Consider the following 21,722-nt stretch of genomic DNA (forward strand, 5'->3'; position numbering starts at 1 on the left):
ACCCAACGCGTTGAAAATATTAATATTCTCAATTTACTTGCAAATACGCATGGATATGTGTCTCAAAAGGTGAAGCAAGAATGGGATGAATATTTTCTATTCATCCTTTCTTGTCAGATTGTCAGTGGATCAAAGAAAAAAAGCTTCGCAAGATAATACTTCTGAAGTTTAATCCGAGATTCGATGAAGTTATCAACCAAATCCTTTTCTTTTTTCCAGCAAAAATTGCGCCATTCAGACAGTAATCTCATAAAGTAACTGAACCATCAAAAATATTTTTTTAGGAAATTCTTTTTTGTTCAAAGACGGATTATGAAGGGTAAATTCAATCCTTGAAGTGGACTTCTCTAGATGATGCTTCGTCATCCATTTTTCTGCGTCGAATTGACATGAAATGATATCATAACTCACAAATCATTAAGGAAAATACAGAAATTTAATTTGTTATTCCTCCACTCCTCAATGGTTTTCTCAATGTTATTCATACCAAGTACCTGTAAAAATATGAATAATTCTCCGTGTAATTAGTAGAGCTTTGCCTGCCGTTAACCCAACGCGTTGAAAATATTAATATTCTCAATTTACTTGCAAATACGCATGGATATGTGTCTCAAAAGGTGAAGCAAGAATGGGATGAATATTTTCTATTCATCCTTTCTTGTCAGATTGTCAGTGTATCAAAGAAAAAAAGCTTCGCAAGATAATACTTCTGAAGTTTAATCCGAGAATCGATGAAGTTATCAACCAAATCTTTTTCTTTTTTCCAGCAAAAATTGCGCCATTCAGACAGTAACCTCATAAAGTAACTGAACCATCAAAAATATTTTTTTAGGAAATTCTTTTTTGTTCAAAGACGGATTATGAAGGGTAAATTCAATCCTTGAAGTGGACTTCTCTAGATGATGCTTCGTCATCCATTTTTCTGCGTCGAATTGACATGAAATGATATCATAACTCACAAATCATTGAGGAAAATACAGAAATTTAATTTGTTATTCCTCCACTCCTCAATGGTTTTCTCAATGTTATTCATACCAAGTACCTGTAAAAACATGAATAATTATCCGTGTCACCGGTAGAGCTTTGCACAACATTAACCCAACGTGTTGAACATAGTAATATTCACTATTTACATGCTAATACGCATGTGTATGTATTAATGCTTATGTACCCCCGAGCTTGCGGTTGTTTAAAGTAGTGAAAGCAAAAGAGGAGAGGGGGAACATAAAAGAAACGTTAATTACGACATTACCGGTTGGCCAACCGTGTGATATATTCTCTTCCGCTCTACCTCGTTTCCCCACTAGGCCACTGTACAACATAAAATTTACTCCATGTTTTTATTTTTATAATGGGGAGAGTGTGCTTTCCATATTTGAGGTTTTCTTTCAAGTCTTTTGAAACCTCGTACTCGGGGCTTGTGTTTTACCGCAGTTTTCGTGATCAAAGGAACTTTTTTCTCGGAACTAATTATATTAAAATATAGGAAATGAGATGGATCTGAGTAATTTTCGGTGGTTGGAAATTCGTTTGTGTACAGAAGTGGTGGGAGTGATATTATCATTCATATTATTTTTACGTCGCTGCCTATATTCGCTCTGCATCCACAGAAATGACGCATTTGGGGAGAATAGTACACTGATAGCAAAGGTGGAACGATTCAGTTGCACCAAACCAACGGCTTCTTAACTGTTACCGCGATTCGTTAATAGTTAACGAATCGTGGTAATAGTTCAAAAGTTTCATTTAGTTCGAATAAACCGTTCTATCAGTGTACTCTCCAGTCAAAATTTTTCTGCTCTTTTTAATAATATTTTGAATGGAAATTAGTGAGCTCAAGAAATTTCAATTGTTTCAAGAAATTATTATATCTTCTGACCCTCTGATAATGAACAAATTTTTTACGATTCCGAACAACTGATTTTTATGGTCAAAAAATGATATTTTATAAATTATTCATAGAAAATGCTCGTAATTTCCAGAAATTGCATCTTTCGCACACTTTCCATCTAATATTTGGAATCGAAAATAATTAATCGAAAATAATTAATGTATATGAGGTAAGCGTTGAGATTTAGTTTGTATCCAATCAATACGAATAGTAGAAAGTTATATGACAAACAAAATACTCTCTCCTTGTTGATAATTACATTTTGACAAGAACTATCGAACTGAAATATTTAATAAATGAGAAAATAATTTAATATGACGTTACATCTGCTTGATTTATCTACTCTGTATTAAAGCTGAAATTACTCCATAATATTATATTGCTCATTATTAAAATGTAAGCAAACGAACTCTGCAACTCTAGCAATGTTCTTCTCAAATATCTAAATTTTTCAATAAATTGTCTTTCAATATTTGAGTAATACGCACATACTTTGTAAAGAGATGAAGTCCCCCGCACACACACTGAAAGATACAACATGCAGCATGTGTGGCATACTGTGTTAAGCGATTAGGAACGTGTGTAGAACATACTGGAGGTATATATATTGCATAGAAGTGGTAAATCGGATTATCGGCCATACATCAGGTTTCAAGTACACTCTGTATATTGTACCGCACATTGAGCCATATGGCATAATGCCATATGCACACACATATATTCATTTTCGACTCAGTTGGAAGTACTCGTTACGATACTACTGATTACCTCCTGGTGTACCTGAGGACACCTTTTTTCAGGGGGAGAGAATTTATCGCAGTCTCAGCAGAATCCGATTTATTTTTTGCTGCGCAAAGAATTTCTCCTGTCAATAAATTTTTTTCATTCGTATGTGCTGATGAGTGCCTAGAGCTGGTTTGTAAACTAAAAGCTGAGCGCGGAGATAGAAATCAGAGAAAAAATATGAACAAGTCAAGTAATCGTGGAGAGAACTCGATTTTCAGCACTTTTTACCCTTTTTTTATTCAAAGCATTCAAATCGATAGGTTTACTCTGATGTATATGATAACGGTACTCTGGTAAATGATATATTATTCTACAACTTTTGTATTTTGATTATTTTTTTCAATTGTAAATATTTTAAAAAATGACAATATTTTTTGTTAATTCTGAATAGAAAAAAATTCATTCGGGCTGTATTTTCATCAAATTGAGAGGTGAATTCTAAATAGAATACAGAGGAATTATCAAAGGATTTAATTTTCAATCCACCTTTATCTCTATATTTAAACGAACGAATCGTAAAATATCCTCCACAGACAGGTATTTTTTCATTGAATTACATTTCGCTCCATGATTACCTTTCGTACAGTAAAATTTGCCACGATTTTCTAGGTCTTCAAAAAATTAGAGTAAATGCGTGAGATACTCTTGAAAATCATATATACGCAATCACTTTTGTACTGTGATTATTATTCTTCAATAATAAATTTAAAAAAATGAGAATGATTTTTAGAAGTTCTGAATAGAAAAAATATTCATTCTTCGAGTTATTTTCCTCAAATTGCGAGGTGAATAGTGAATAAAATGCAGAGGAATGACGAAAGGAATTAATTTTCAATCGAATTTTATTTCTATTTTTTCATTGGATTGTATTTTCCCCCACGATTACCTTTTGTACAGTAAAATTCTTTACGATTTTGAGAGAAATTGGTAATTTTTATCCAACTTCTCTCTCCGTCAGGGAACGTTTCCACCTTTCAATGTAGAGTCTTCCTCAGTACCCTCAACATGAGAGCAATTATGGCTATTGATTCATGCTTGAAAAAAATTTGAGTAAATGTTTGCGATACTCATTATTCCATCACGTTTGTGGTATGATTATTACTCTTCAACAACAAACAAATAAAAATGGTGAAGAATTTTGTTTTCATTGTGAATAGAAAAGAAATTCATCATTCGGATTATTTTCATCCAATTGAGAGGTGAATATTGAATAAAAATACAGAGGAATGTCGAAAGGAATTCATTTCCAATCGAATTTTATCCCTATATTTAATTAAATTTGGAATAGTGGGTATTAAAAAAGCACGCAGATTTTGTTTATTCCCCTCTTCTTTCAGTGATACTTCAAACGATTTCGAGAATTCAATTTAGTTTCGGTATTGTTGTTTGAATAATACTCGAACAATGCCAAAGCAATAAAGCGGAAAAACCATTGCTCTTGCGCACCCGCTTCCAGTGTAAATCGACGAGCCGAGGAATATCACGATAGTCGAGAGAAAAAGAGACAGAAGGATAATAAGAATACAAGTATTGTAACGAGGGTTGATGGCGGGTGGGGAGTTTTTCCCACTCTGTGGATGGTAAGGGCGGAAAGTATTAAATTAATATTTTTTGATAGTATTTACTCCTTGGCGAAAAACTTTGCCGCCAATTTAATGGAAATTTACGAGTGAGCCTCGGCGCTGAATATATAAGTATAACCCCAGGGGCACATGGAGACGTTTATCGGTCGTACACTTATATTCGTTGGAAAAAGTTTGCTCTTAACGGTCCACAAAAGACCCCAGTCGTTATAAATTTTCGTCTATGAAGTCTTTTCGATGGAGAATAACTCCATGCATTTCGGGGGAATAAATTGTTAATTTTAGGGGAATTTCTTTCACTGCAAACAATAATCGCATTTTCATTGGTAAATTTTAATTGATGGTGCGATTGTTGCGGGAAAAAGTCAGATTAGTCGGAATTCGATACGAGAACGATGAAGTATTCTTCAATTTTTGTTATTTTTCATTTTGATACAGATTTACTTTGCGGGGAACTTCTGCGAAAAATGGATAGTAACGAGAATGAGAGCTATATTGTCAGAACAAAATTGTAATTTTATGGACAGTAAACTAGGAATTTTTACGAGAGTAACATTGAATTTGATTTTGAGGAAGTAGTCGCGAAATTTCAGATTTCATTGGAAGTTGAATTTGAAATCCAGATTTCACTAGAATTTCATTCATTGCTGACCAAAAACTCTCTTTCATTGGAAAATTTTAGTGGATGGTGCGACTTTTGCGGGAAAAAGTCAGATTAGTCTGAATTCGATACGAGAACGATGAACTCTTTTTCAATTTCTGTTATTTTTCATTTTGATACAAATTTACTTTGCGGAGAACTTCTGCTAAAAATGGATAGCAACGAAAATGACAGCTATATTGTCAGAAGAAAATGGAAATTTCATGGACAGTATACTAGGAATTTTCACGAGTCACATTCAATGCGATTTTGAGAAAATAGTCACAAAATTTCAGATGTCACTGAAAGCTCATTGAAAATCCAAATTTATGAATATATTTACTTGAATGTTCCTGCTGTCTATTGATTTTTACAGAATAATGGAACTAAAATTTACAATATCCAATAATTTTTCTATAACATTTAGAATTTCGAATGACGAAATTTGTTGAAATCGCAGGTGTATATGTAATGTGTATAAACTCTCCTCGATAAATGATAACTTCATCAATTTTTTAGATTTTAAATTATTAATTGTATTCGAATTTGATTTCGAGGGGTTTAGAGTAAACAGTCAAATGATCCTTTTCATCGAGAAATTTCAATTCATGATGCCGCTGTTGTGCAAAATATTCAGGTTACTCTGAATTCAATACAAGAAAAATCCTTCTTTAATTTTTATTATTTTTATCAGACGCAAATTAAATTTGTGGAAAACTTCTCCGAGGAGTGGATGGCAACGAGGAAAAGAACTGTGAAAGTTGGAAAAAGTTTGAGCCATTCGTAAGAATCTTGTAGAAGATGTCAAAGGGGATCATTTATTATTAATGTTTTCAGCAAGTTCCACTGATAATAGCGACATAAAAAGCCCATTTCCTGGTTTGAATTTCTTCAGACAATATTTTTAAATATTCAGGATTAAGAAAGACGGAATTAGGGCCGTCATTTTGTGGACCACGTCAGGTGACCAAAAATTACGGCCTTGTGACGGTCATAAATAAAAGAATAGTTTCATGTATAGAAATAAAAAACGAGCGTGATTTTCCTCTCCAAACGCACGTTGAATTAAGGATGTTCTACACCCTTTCTGCCAAAATTCACGTTTTTTTAATTTTTCTGGCAAACTTATGATGGAATTGACGTGAAAAAATATAACGTTTTTGCGTTTTGTCATTATTTAATGACTGACGAAATTTTAAGGTGGTGCGAACATTTTCCTGCGTTTTCTCTAAACTTTTAAAAAGTATCACAAAACTGTAGAAAAAACGCATGAAAATTATCGCACCACTACGCAACTTCGTGAGCCATTAAAGAATGACAAACTACAAAATCGTTATATTTTTTCACGTCACTCCCATGGATAATTTGCCAGAAAAATGAAAACAACCTCAATTTTGGCTAAAAGAGTGTCGAACATCCTTAATACGAAATGGTGATACTACATGAGGGTGAGTAGTATTTCGATTTAACAAGGAAAAAAACCAGCGGTAACTGGTTGTAAACATTATCTATGAAAAACATGAGGATAATTTTGAGAAAAACCTATTTTCTAGGGATATACCTTAACCCTTGCAGCGAAAACCCGTTAAATTGAGACATTTCTGACAACTATCCCTGACATAAAAATTCATGACACTCACGTTACATCGAATTAGTTCATTGTCATATATCAATCGATATTATGACCGGTATTCTGACCCAAAAAATGCCGTCACATGACTGTCCCATCACCATCACATTTTCGACCCCGACAGATTGCGAAACGTGACGTTATTTCGCATCCCTGGCTGGAGTATCTGCAAAAACTCCATGAAATCTTCTCAATTGTTATTTCAGCTCAACAAACATCACCCGCGCTCCATTAACAAAAGGTATAACAAGAGAAAGCAACGCACCTGTTGTAAAGCATATTTATCGTTATGCCGATAAAACAGCCAGCTCGTTAGCCTAACTTAGTAGAGGATGCATAGGGCAGGCCCAATGGATATTATCAGAGAAGCGAGAAGTAACGAAACGTACGAACAGGACGATTTGTCATTTGGAATCCAGCCGGCGTGTACGAGCCCATCCACCTCTCTATACCCTCTCTTTCTCTCTCCCTCGAGAGTTCAACTGGCACCAACTTTTTTTATCCTCTATACTTGTTTTGTATACATGCATATTCCCTCGTTTCAAGTGGATGGTGGCATATTGCAGAAGCTGACGAGTATTTATGGTACTTGCTAACATTATTTGTGCGACTGGAGCGAGGGACAAAAGAGGCGAAACACTGAGAGGGCAACAAAGAGGGAGAGAAATTCAGTCGAAATTGTTGAGGGGTCAGGGGGGGCAGTTTGGAAGGGCGGTGAATGGGCAAGGGGGAGGGGGGGGGGGCTCACCTTCTCTCCCAGTTATAGGGACGTCGAGTGCATCGCTAATATTGGCACACTGTACTGGCGCTTGGTTGAGCACNGGGGGGGGGGGGGGGGGCTCACCTTCTCTCCCAGTTATAGGGACGTCGAGTGCATCGCTAATATTGGCACACTGTACTGGCGCTTGGTTGAGCACAATTGGAGCATTGTGTAAGTACAGACTGCAGCCTCATCAATTACCCGTTCAATTAATTGGACTTGAGGGGTCTTCAGACTACTCAACAACTTCGATACACTACTGACTTATTTTTCATATATTTCTACTTAATTTACATGTGACCCTGAGAAGGGGATTATTCGGGATTTGTGGTAAATTGCAAGGTGATAATGCAGCGTGATGCACTGTAGATAAGACACAGAAAAATGTAATGGTAGATTAATACGTTTAAGGCGTCGTCGTTCACGCTTTCTGAACCGTATTTTACGCTTGAAATTGAAGCGGAAATTACGCTCAACATCGCGGTGAATTACCATTACATAAAGGTAATTTACGGTTTCGTATTCGTATTATGATTTTTTGTATTATGTATTCGTATTATGATTTTGTATCATGATTTTTCCCGGATTTTCCGACTGCCTATCCGTATTCAACGACGAAGAAAAAAATGTTATTTCAAGCATGTTCACTGACAAATCACGTAAAAGGCTAAAAAATTGTGACTTTGGTTGGATTTTTCAAAAAACTTGAAATTCCATTGACTTTTTCTGCTTAAATCAGATGAAAGGTCTTTTTCCGGAAAATTAAGCCAAATTTTTTAACAGTGTAAGGAGGAGAGGGATACTAGATGAAGGCGACGCATAAATAACATGAATTTATTTATTTAATTATAGTTTCCACGCGGAACCTTCATCACTGTTCAAAAAATTTGGCTGAATTTTCCGGAAAAGGACCTTGAATTTCATTTAAGGGGAAAAAGTCACTGGAATTTCAATTTTTTCTGAAAATTCAATTAAAGTCCCAATTTCTTAGCGGCAGGAAGACGAAGATTTCTCAATTTACATGAATTTTCAGAGAATTCCAGGAATTTCAAAGGAATTCATTGAGAATTCAAAAATCTGGAATTTAAGGAGACATTTCCCTTAATTTTCCTGATCTGTCATTAATTTTCTCAGAGTAATTAACTTGAAATTTACAGTTCCCACGGAATTTTCCATGTGATTATGAATTTTCCATCAGAAGATTGCTTGATATTTCAAGGAACATGTTACTCGTTAGACATTTCCAAGATCCTTATCGGAAATTTCTGGGAAAATTTTTTAACATTCTTCTCAGTAAAAAAAAATCAGCGTCATTATCTCCAGTGTGAGAGGTTAAATATTTTCCTGCTAAAATCAACTCTTATATTCAATTCAAATAACCCATTCTCCTGGTCAAGGACTCCAGTCAATTGAATGCAAAAGGTCTAATCCACCTCCCATACATCTCCCCTTGATCTACATACGACTCCGTAATGCCCAATTCCCCGCTGAAATACCCATGGAAAAATCGTTGAAAAACGTATCAAGTGGACTGCAATATCCCCCAAGAAAAGGTCCTGGTAAATTGATTCGTCTAGTTCTATAAGCCTTGGAAAAGCAACGGGGACCAACAATAGAGGCCGAATCTGGTAAAGGCAATGACTAACTGATCAAACATTCCCCCGGGGGTTGATTGGCGTCAAGGGTCTCTACGAGTTTCCTACCCTCCGGGCAATACTCTCCACGATATCGAACATTGTGTAAGGAGAAACTTGGGAGTGACTCTGGAGTAGCGGCGCGTGGGGGAGGGGGGAAGGGGTGCACGGGTCGAGGAAAACGAGATGGGAGGACATGGCCGGGAGGTAATAAGGAGCTCTTTCCTCCTTTTTATTCCTGGATTTCTGGTTAATACAGGAGCCACGACAAGATAAAAAGCTAGACATTGGACTCCATACGTCGTCCTGTTTTATAGCCTTGTCTCGGTGGAATGTTCAATATTTCAGTGGTTTTATTGTGGAGGAGAGGGGGAGAAGGAATGAGTGGATTTGTTACGAGCTGCGGGGTAAATAAACCACATAGCAGTGGTGGAGAGAATCAAATTTCCAAATTTTTAGTAGGAAATTTCGGTGAAGAGTTTGATATTGATAGATGTAAACATCCGGAAATGCTATAAATTGGCAATATGCCATTGTCGTTTATGGGCATTCGAGGTTGTTTATGGATGAGGGTTTTCGATCGAATATGTCGATTCAGGGAGAATTAATGAGTTGACCCTTGATGTAGACCACTCGAGGCGGAATTTTGAGAGGTTTTGGTCATTGCGAAATAGTGGAGATGTTGATGAAATGAGGTTGTTTAACGCACAGAAATATTTTACGATTGGTTTTTTTATTGGACAATTTGACGTGTTGCGTATTGTGTAAATGATTTTATTATTCTTTTATTTCAACCTTTTTGGTGTGAAATCCTCGAAATCAATAAATTTTTGTTATTTTTTTTATGACACAAATGTAATTCAGTAGCGAAGTGGGAAAACGGTTTAAGTCGACTTATGTCCCACTTGAGTTTTTGAGGAATATCTCCGAATCTAAGGGAGATAACGAAATTTTGTAATTACATTTGTTGTAGCTCTCAATCGGCTCTACAAAAGAGGTTCTAACAAAAAATTGCTACCTCCCTTAGATTCCGAGATATTCATTGAACAATGGTCAGTAGTCAAAATTGACTTGTACCGTTTTACCACTTCGCTACTGAATTGGAGAGGGGGGAATCCTACAAGAGGTGGATTACGACGAAAATGAGAGCTATATTGTTAGAAAAGAATTGGAGTTTCATGAGCTGTTGACTGGGAATTTTCAGAAGGGCGACATTGAATTCGATTTAGAGGGGAAAAAATCATAAAATTTAAAATTTCAGAATTTTTAGTTTTTTCTCTCATTGCAGAGCAGTGGAGGTTTTGATCAAATGATATATTGCTAATGCATCGAAAAAATTACCGATAGTTTGTTTTATTGCACATGTCTTTTTATTGCAATTTGACGGGTTGTATATTGCGTATATGATTTTATTATTCTTTTATTTCAACCTCTGTGTTTCAAAATTCTCCAAATCAATGAATTTTTGTTATTTTTTTTTATGACACTCATGTGATTGAGGGGATATCCTACACAAGTGGGATTACGACGAAATCGAAAGCTATATTGCTGGAAAAGAATTGAATTTTTATTGGTTGTTGACTGGTAATTTTCAGGAGAGCCATATTGAATTCGATTTAGAGAAAAGAAACATGGAATTTCACAGTTTAGTCAAAGTCCATTGAAAACCTAAATTTTTTAGCATCAGAAGAACAAGGAAATTATTTACTACTTACTTTACTAACTATTTACGTGATTTTTTATTAACTTATTGAATTTAAACTCGCTTGACAGGTCTAAACATCCAGAAAAACTATAAATTGACAATATGCCATTGTCTTTTATAGGCATTGGTGACTGTTCATGGACGATGGATTCGATGGAATATATCAATTCGGGAAGAATTAATGAGTGTGAGAATAAATGACCATGAATGACCCTAGACCACTCGCGGCGGAATTTTGAGTTTCTTTTTCACTGCGGGATAGTTTGATCAAGTGACGTATTGTTAACGCATGGAAAAATTTAGAGATAGGCTTTTTCATTGCACAATTTGACGCGTTGCATGTTGCGTAATTGATTTTAGTATTCTTTTATTTCCACCTCTTTGTTTTGAAATTCTCTGAATCGAGGGCTCTCGGGATTTACATCGGCTGCAACAGGCTGTCGTCAAGATTTATATAAATCGCTTCTGTACTCTCTCTCCGGCAATCTCCCGTGATTCACGTAGGTGTGCTGGAATGGAGTAGATTGATTGATATATCAATCCCATAGATTTTCGAACGACTCTCGATGACAATGGAGAACAATCTGTACTCGTGAATCAAATCGATGATCTTGTCTGCTACTGCTAGAGAAATTTTGATCGAGATAAAGGTGAAGGATTGGAGAATTACGTACGGAGGGAATTTTTTTGCAATTCAAGTATGAGAGAGTAGAAAAAAAATGAACATTTTTTCTATTTTTGCTAATATTCATAACTCAGGAGCAAATTCATCAATTCATCAGAGGTCTGTGTAGGCTCACTACAAAGGAATACAATTCCACTTTTCACGGAAACAAGGTGTCATCATTTTTTTATTTTATTATTAGTTAGAAAAACAGATGTTGCCAGTTTTTAATTTGTTCGATTTGTAATGATTTAGAACATTGGAATGATAAAAAAGCCCCTGAGGAGGTCTCCCCTGGACGGCGAAACGTTGGGCCAACGCATGAAATTCTTCAACTTCAACTTCACTTTTACTTTTATAAAATTGCTGAAGACCGTTTGGGTGGACTGGTTGTCATCTGATTTTTTAAAATGATTTAAAATCATTGAAAATTGAATGAGTTATTAATATTCATTAATTTCATTTGCAGAAACTCTCTAACACCTACATTCTAGTTTAACTATTCCGGAAAAAATTATAAAAAATCAGGAAAATTCAAAGAAATCTCTCCTTGCATTCGAAATTCCTCTGAATTTTCATGGAATCTCTTAAAAAATTCCTGGAATTCTAAGAATTTCAATGGAATTCCCTGAAAATTCATGTAAATTGTGAAATTTCCATCTTTCTGCCGCTGGGACTACTTGAATTTTCAGAAAAACTTGAAATTTCGTTGACTTATTCCCCTTAAATCGAATTTTTCAACAGTTTTGACCCCTTTCCCCTTCCTTTACGTATTTCCTATATTGTTAGCATCTACCGTTAGAAATCCTGGACGTCTCCCTCCCCCCAACTATGTTTACCGAATACTTGAATGCCCCTAAACTTAGGACACGAATTTTTATAATTACATATTTTTGAAATGATAACTGCGGAATAACCCGCGGAAATTTCAAGTTATCCTATCCATTATCATTGTCCCTTCTCAACCCTCACTATCCACTATCGCCTACAACCCGCACCAACTCTCTCTTGGTAGTTGAAGCCGAGTGACTCCCCTGCGGGTTTTCTCTCTTCATCGTACTATCCAACGCACACACACAGAATATGCGGCGAGGTTTTTCCGAAGCGCCTGGGGCCACGGGTTCACGAACAATGGATCAAAGGGTCGCTACGGTCTTTAGAGAGATAACGATTTTCTCTCGTCATTATAAACTTGGACAAAGAGACGAGAGGGGGAGGGGGGAATTATTGAAAAGATAGACTCGAGAAAGTAAATGGGAGGAGACAATGAGAGATTAAAAAATAGTGTTTGACCGGTGGGAAATGACACCGGCGATTTAACAATATATTATTAATTGGTGGAAGCAGAACTAGAATTGTTTCAATCTTGGGCATAGTCTAATCTGGAATTCTGAAGAAGAACTGAGGAAAATTGAATTCTCAAATTAAGAGTATATTTCTCATCTCTTATCCAAGTTTCGATTATTCCCTGGTAGAAATTCTGCCTGAACCTGCGAAATTGGATGCTGCGGCGAGATTCCCACTGCGACCCCATATGTGCACTGTATCTTTTTATGGCGAGGAGGTTATGGTGCATTTCGGAATAGGTTTTATGGATTCCATTGAAATATCAAGTCCAGAATGTGACAGTGAGAGGAAAAATATAGAATTATTCATAAAATGGAGAAGACAATTTCCAAAACATGAAAATTGATATTGATATTGAACTTTGGATCGCCTAATTTTAGTTTGGCCATTCTCATTTTTTTTTATCGTTATTTTACATCGCTTCGACCCGGTTAGGGTATACTGCGATGATGATCAAGACTTTAAATGGTTAGATCGCAACATTCTACTCGGCCGGGATTTGAACTCGGAACCTTTCGCATGTGAGGCAACGAACTTACCCACTGCGCCAAGCCACCGGGAGATATTCTCATTGAATGGCTAAAAACATTGAATAAAAACAATACATGTTAACATACCACAATGTTTGCTTTACAGAATAACCATGAACACACGACGACATTATTGGCATTTCATATCTGACACACGTAATGTTTTACAATAAACTCAATTCTACAAGATATTCCAATGGTTCGTGAGTAACCTTTCTGAATGGAAATCATTTCCCTTGTACATTTTCAAGTTGTGACGCATTAACGAAAATGCACCGTGTTAAAACATACCTTGGTACATTATCCGTACATCACCCGTATTTCGTCCGAATAGTCACACTGAATGTTTAAATCTATAGTAAAATATACTTCCATGAAAAGGTACTTCCAAGAATGGCGATTTTACTATTTGTCCACGTTCACGTGAAAACGGCCCACTTTGTCGCATCTAGTTTCCGAGATATTTATGTTTTTCTCTTCACACCTCCCATTTAAACCAATGTTCAATCGATTTTTTGATCCTCTATACCGACTTCAGTTTTTACGCTATCGAGTTGATTTTGGGCTCAAAATATGAGGAATCTGACCAAGCTTACTGGAACATGCATGACTCCAATACCGCCAAAGTGGGCCCTTTTCATTTGGACGCCCACATTTAAATAAAGAGTGATGATTCAAAATAAGAACATCTTACTTGGTTCAGGAATAGCCAGGTTCTTGAATCCAGAATATCGGTTAATTCATGAACTGAGTATTCTTGAAACAAGAAAGTCCTATTCTCAGTGCATGTCACATGTCTCATGTTAAGTCATTCCTTGAACTCCGAATCAAATATTCTTGAGCACAGAAATACTACGCTATAAGCATATGAGAATTTTCGAATCTAGAGGAAATCTTTTCTTCAATCTAAATATTTTATCTAAAATCTAAATATTAAAAAACGTCTGTGTAATTAGTGATCGTTCTTGCATTGTGTCTCAAAGATTATGGGCACTCTAACCTGTGGGAATAATAATGTTTCTTAAACATTTTCAATTTGTGGGGATTTGGCATTTTTTACTTTTGGAAACATTTTATTTCGTAAATGAATAATGAATATCACTTATAGTTGATTTGGTTGTGTCAAATCAATTCCTAGTAGAATTCCTAGTAGAAAATACAGACGAATATCTTATGGCTTCAAAAGTTATTTTTATGACATTTTTTGAAAACATAAGTACAGGAGATTTTAACACATTGCGAAGTTCTTCATGGTAAGAATGAAAATGTCATCGAGGTTTTTCGCATTTTTTTACAGTTATTATTTTCTCCTGCAAATAAAGAAATTATTTTTGTGATATTATGTTGATTTTTCTGTCAATGTTGTCTGAATTTCAAAAATTGTCAATAATTTTTTCTGTCATATGTTATGTGGACTTGAAAATTGCAATTTCGTTGAATACTGCAGAATTTTATTGATTTGTCAGGAAAAAAATACATGAAAATTTCCTGTGAATGACTCGATGTTAAAAACTTGGAAGCTTCCAAGGACAATAATGATAACAGTTATTGGAAATCCTCAAAGAATCATTAAGATCGGTTATTCGCAAGACAAGAGTTTGCAAATTATATAACAGTGAACAATAGATGGAAAGGATTCCAAGAAAAACAATGATAAGTAATTGGTTATCGTAAAAGTATTATTAATCTTCATTCAAACCACTCAAAATTCTCAATTCAATGACTCAAAAGTTCTCAAACAAAACACAGTGTTCTTGGTTAAGAAATCTTTGGTATTGAATTCACTTTGCGAATGAAAAGCCCCGTGGATTGATTATCCGGAAGACAAGAGGTTGTGCACAGCACGGAAGATCGTATATTTCGGATAGTTTCAATAAAGGTACTGTGGGGGTACTCTGGGTGCAGAGACGGGGGGCAACGGCTGGCGTCTGTCCATGCTTGCAATTATCGGCGAGTACTGTTATGTCCCGACACACTGGCTGTGTATGCGAGGGGTTTGCATCCCCCGTTTTCTCCTCTCCTTCTCCCCCGGTATCTGTATCTCCCTCTCAGTTGCTTCCCCTTTCGACACACAGCTCGCCATTTATTGTCCCCCGAAAATACGAATACGTGAGCGCACGAGGCTCAACCGTCAGGAATTAGTATTAGCATTCGGCATGCAAATGCCATTATTATTTTGTAGAAACGTAAATTATGGAGTTTCCAATTTGTTTTGAGCTTTGAGTTTTCTTCGAACTTTAGAGGGGGCATCGTATAGTGTCTGAAGTCATGTTTAAAATGTTTGATTCACGATTGGACGGAAATTTCAGGGAATTTTTTCTTGAAAATGCACAATTGGGTGGAAAAATCGATGGAAATTGTGGATTTCAGTTCAATCATTTGATGAAAATTAAAAGGAATCAGGGAAATTTAGGGAAATGTATCCATGAACCAGATTGATTATGAATTAAGTAATTGACAATATGGAATTTTCAACTGATTATTGAGTAAATCATTCTTAATTTCATCAAACACGGAAAAAAATATACTTAAATAGATTCAAGTACATTTTATACTCGAATGGGGATAGCTGTTTCAATTCGAGGATGATTATTTCATATCAGCCCGGGTTATACCATGCGCTCTCAAGTGTAATATAAGGGTCAGATACAAAGTGTGAGAATATGAGGGTCAAAAAGTGGAGATTAAAAAATGGGGGTCGGAATATTAGAGTTAATAACTGAGGGCCTGAATGTAAAGGTGAAGGAATGAGGGTCAGAATGTTAGGGTTAAAAAAAGAGGGTCCGAATATTAGGATCAGAAAATTAGGGTCAGAATATAAAAGTAAAAAAATTGGGTGTCAGGCAAGGAGGGTCATATAAGGGCTAAAAACGGTGATCAAGCATAATATATGACTTATATTTAGAACCTCATTGCTGACACCTATTTTTTTACTTTTATATTCTGACCCTCATTTTTAACCTCCACTTTTTGACCCTTATATTCTGACACTTAGTGCCTGACCCTTATATTACACTTAAGAGGGCTCGCTACAATCCGGCCTGATACAAAAGAATCATATTCGAATTGAAATACCCATCCCCCAATTAAGTATAAAATATACTTGACTCAATCAGGTATATTTTTAATAATCATCAATCCTCCGAACTCAATTATTAATTAATAAAATACTTCGGAACGTGGATATTCAATTGACGATTAATTTAATAATTTAAAAAATGTTGGGTGATATTAATCACTTGACTTATGCGAAATTTAACTTAATTTACAAGTGATGAGTACCGACGTCTGCCTAACAGATCTGTCTTCCATTTTACGCACATGCTGCACCCAAAAAACGAAAAAAAAACATCCGAATTTGTTTTGATTTTTCTCTGCAGTGTCCACCCGGTGTAATGCAGATGCTTTTAGTCCACCATATTTACAAATGAAACTAGAAAAAAATTCGTATGAAACTCGATGACAAGATGGTTGAGCTTTATCACGCCAGACAAAACAACATTAAGGCAATGCCCCTGCGTACAGTAATCAAGCAAACACGCAGTTTGGTTATCGGGCCTATATGCGCACGTCCCTAGTTGTCCGACGCAATTATGTTGCCAGTCCGTAATGTGTTTTATGTGCATGCGGGTCGAAAATCCCAGAGGGTTGAAGCTTATACTGAGAGCTGGCGTACACCCTCTCACTCCCTTCAAATGATTATCATCCATTTCACTCACTCCTCATAGGGGTCTCCTGGATATTAATACAGAGAGAATTAATTCATTCATATTCCTTTGGACTCTCCACTCTTTTTTCCAAATGTGATTCCCGTGCGCGAGCAGAATTGACGTTGAAATTTTCCTGCTCTGGTGAATATTTGAATTATCTCTCTCATATCATGTGCACTCCAATTAGATAATTGTTCGGCGGGAGGGCGAAGGGCGACGGGGGAGAGGTGCGTGGAGAATCCACCGGGAGATTGTGAATCGAGAGGAGGCGTAGTAGGTAACGACGATTAATTCTCCAACCCGAGTCAGCAATTAATCCCGCAATCTCGCATGCCGCTGGCGGAATACGCGCGCAAATATAAAGTCAACGATGAATCGATTCCTTATATTACATTGTCTAGAAACTCGTAACTTCGAACCGCAAATAAAATACTGGTCATAAAAACTTCAGGAAAAATTAAGTGTTGGAGCGTAATTCGACAGTCTTGGAAAAAGTATTGAAATTTCATGGACAGTGGACTAGGGTTTTTTTTTCGAATCAGGAAATTGGAGATTTTACGAAAAATCTAGTGGAATTCAATGCCTAATTTTTAGGAATTTGTCCCCAATTTTCAGGGATTCGCACTGATAATAAAATTATATGTTTCTGACCTAAATTATTGAGTAATAAAATAATTCAGAATTTGAATATTTAAATTGAGGATTACTTGAAAAGTTAAAAATTTAAGGGTGATGGTACCTAATTCACGGCTTCAAAATTTAACGGTAATTATGATTTATGGATACTAGCGAACGGGCTCCTCATGCCAGATTAATTTATACTATTTTAATTTATTTTATTTCATTTTCATTGCCGTCTTCGCAATCAGCCCAATTTAATTTTCTTATTCTTATTATATGTATATATTTCCTTCATTCACAAATTACAACAATGAGTGAAGAGGAATTACGTTAAAGGTCAATCAAAAGTATTTTTTTTTGTGATCAACACAAACTCACAAAATAAAAGTCTAAAATAAAAGTATTCCTGAATGAAAAAAGAATTAGAAAGCCGTAATCGGCTAAAAAATGTTTTCTTTTCCTCTTTCATGTGGGCGGAATCACTTTTTTTCTTCGAGTATTACAGGGATATCAATAATTCAGCGAGAGGAAATTCATAAAATTCAAAAAAAGTGGGCGGAAAGAACTGAAAAAATTAATTGTTTAATGTCTCCGGAAAGTTTTAAAATCTCCTTTTTCTTTCGAATAATGGAAGAATACCCATAAATTCGATTTCTATGTTGTCTCTTGATAGAATGAATAGAATTACCTAAATAGCAATGAATTGCAAAAATCACGAATTGGAGATTGAAAATGTTTAAAAAGGGATGATCGACTAGAAAATGGAGAAAATCGGTTTTTCATCATTTGTGTCAGTAAAAACTTGGGATCACTATTCTTTCTTCGAATATAAACGGAATATGAATAATTGGGAATTTTATCATCTAACTTTAACGAGAAGAAATCAAATGTATGTAAAAAAACGTAGACGGGAAGAACCAAAGAAATTAAATTTTCAATATCTCCAGAAAGTTTTAAAATCGATATATTTTTTCGAGTAATGGAAGAATACCCATAAATTCGATATCTATCCTTGTCTTTCAAATAGAATAAATGACAGAAATTAAGAATTGGTGACTAAAAATGCCAACGGATATTATCAAGTAATAATGGCTACCCCTGGTTACGTGCCATTTTCCAAGCTCCCCTTTCCCGAAATGACTTCCACCGATCTCATTTACGAATCCATGTTTTTTCCACACTCGTGCGAATAACAAAAGCAAAAGAACGAAAGAGGATGCGATGAGGGGAGCAAATGGTGAAAGTGTGGAATTGGAGGAGCAAAGTGGTTGCGGAAAAAAGGGTCAGAGGGGAGATGGAAAACTCTGGGGGTCATACAAGAGCAGAAGGGTGGTCCAGGAGCCGCGCGGGGGGTGGGGGGGAAGAGGCGGCTGGCTGGCTACGGTGGCTTAATAGAGTGAGCCATGATGGATGATGTACGATCGATGTAACTTTCTTTTTTTCCTCCTTTCCTCATCGGATCCTCAGAGGATGAGAATTTCAAGTTGGCGAAAGTGAGAGTGAGACGAGATAGATATTTTTTTCCTTTCCGAAGGGATATAATGCAGCATCAGTTTTTTACTCCGCCTATTCGCCGACTGGCTCTCATACGAACCGGACGATTTTCGTGTGTAACTCAGCCCTCTCCCCCTGCTGGCATATCTGGATGTATATAACTGTCATTGGCCGGAAGATTTGTGACCATTCATCCAAGAATTCAGGGCTCTCGAGATTGGCCATTTACTTTGTACGGCATCGACTGGTTCACCTTTCTCATTTTTATATACTCGGTCATAGAGTTCTCTTCTTTTCTTCGATGGAAAAAAGGACGGGGGGCAGGGGGATATAGACGTGTCGTGCTGAAGAGTCTAGGGCTCCATTCCAACCGGAAGGAGTGGAAACATGACGAGGGATGTTGCTGGGGTGTGCGCTGGATGGAAGTGACTTGGTCCTGCGTTTTAAAACCGCAGGAACACGTTTACGGTCACAATGGCGAGTGGCACATGCGGGTCCGGTTTTAGGTGTATTCCCGTTGGGGTGAATTCAGCCGGGGAAACGCGTGATCCGAATTATTTCGGGTTGTATACCTGGGCAGAGGGGAGGAGCGCCGTTAGAAAATTAGTCTTCGAATTCCAAGTGATATTTCTGGTTTCTAAAATTCCAAGCCATTTTGGGGGGATTTATATTTAGTTTGTCAGGGACAAAGCAGTTGATTTTTTGAATGCGCAAGAGATTGCAATTTTTAGATGCCTGTGACGAAAATCACTGGAAAATGTCAAAATGCAGCTGCAACTGAAATTTAAAAATATTTCTAATAGTATGAGGGGAGGATATCGCAGATAGGAAGTCGTTTCAGTCGGTGGATACGTTTGATCCGAATTATATTGGTTTGTATACCTGAAGAGAGAAGAACGATGCGCTGTTAGAAAATTAATCTTGAAATTTTAGATTTAATTTGTGAGGTACAACAAATCAGTTAATTTCTTTAATGCGCAAGAAATGAAAATTTTCAGATTCCGGTGACAATGAAAATCACTGGAAAATGTCAAAATGCAGCTGAAATTGAAATTTAAAATTATTTCTATAATAGTAAGAGGGGAGGATATCGCAGATAGAAAGTCGTTGCAGTCGGTGGATATCCATTATCCGAATTATTTTGGTTTGTATATCTGAAGAGAGAAGAAAGACGTGCTGTTAGAAAATTAGTCTTGAAATTTTGAGTGAAATTTCCTAAAGTTTCAGGAACAAGAAATTTAGATGGAGTTAATATTTATTTGGCTAGGGACAAACCATCTAATTTCTTGAAGGCACAAGAAATTAATTTTATCAAGAAAATTTGAATTATCATTTGGTTGTTAATTTTCAAATAAACATGATTTCCTAGTGAATACCAGTTATCTGTTCTTGGAATACATTTGATTGGGAGAAATCGAACTTCTCTAGAATTAAAGTTCCTTTCATTTGTCGCAATAATGAGAGTATTTGATTTCTTTCTAGCAGAAGTTTGCTAACTCCAGAAATTCGTTGGTTTACTCAAAAATCAAAATTATTCTCATGACTAAATACATTGTTATCTCAATCAACGCGATCATACGCTGTTACAAGTAAATTATAATTGATATTCACCGTAAGATCTTATTTATTTGAAATTGCTTCAAGTACATGAGATCCCCTCTTACTATTAGAAATAATTTTAAATTACAGTTACAGTTTTATGAGATGTCCCTGTTCCAAGAAAGGAACATCTCAATAAAAATAATTCTTTTCATCAGTGTAAGTACACTCACCAAAGTCACATCACCCACCTCACCCTTAGAATCACACCTAAACATCCCAGAAATTCTCTCCATATTATTTCAAACCTGCGGATTGTTTAACCATTCAGAAGTGAATGAGAACTCTCGTGTAAGCCGGAACAAAAATTTTCCCCACCTGGGAATATTTAATCTCCGAGGTGCTTTCAATATCATGCACAATGAAACATTGTAATTAAAAAATTATTACCGAAATGAAATTAATGAATTTCAATGGCTACTATTGAAATTTCACCTACATTATGGTAATTTCAAAACTCCAATTTAATTTTTAAATTGGACGAAATGTTTCATTGAAACGGCCAAAGCGTAAAATAAACACAAAACCTCACCTTTTCACACACAAAATGGCGTTTCGGTTTTGTTTATTTTCCTTTCAATCATCGCACACTGTTGATTTTCGGTTTCACCCGTGCAGCGAGAGATGAGCTTGCGACAATTTCAAATGCATAACTCCACCAACCGATGATATTGAAATGATATCATTGAAGGAATTTCCTTTCATGATCCCGAGTCGAGGATTTGGTTCTGATTGGACGTACACAGGTCTTTCAAGATCTCTCCAGACCTAGATGGACCTGGTAAGTCCTAATCAGTTCTGCGACGTACTTTTCCAGAGACCATTCGAATCCTCAGTTCTTTTCGGTCCTGAGAAGTCCTCCTCGATGCTACCGAGAACGCGTGATTTTACGAGCGGGTGAAGGGGAAGGCATGTATGCGGAGGGTTGAAATTTGTAGCCAACGAGGAGACAGGGTTGCAGAATATATTTTAGCCACCCTCATCTCCCCGTTTGCAGGCGGTGTTTAAATAAAAAATAGTGAACGTTGATTCTGTATTTATTGACCCCCTGATGCCAATGAAACCCTCGGAGGTGACAGAAATGGGGAAAAAAAATTTTTCATTTTCACGTGGTTCAAGGGTGACAGT

The sequence above is a fragment of the Diachasma alloeum genome, unplaced genomic scaffold (assembly GCF_001412515.2).
Source record: "Diachasma alloeum isolate Michigan unplaced genomic scaffold, Dall2.0 Dall_scaffold_00286, whole genome shotgun sequence".
NCBI lineage: Eukaryota > Metazoa > Arthropoda > Insecta > Hymenoptera > Braconidae > Diachasma > Diachasma alloeum.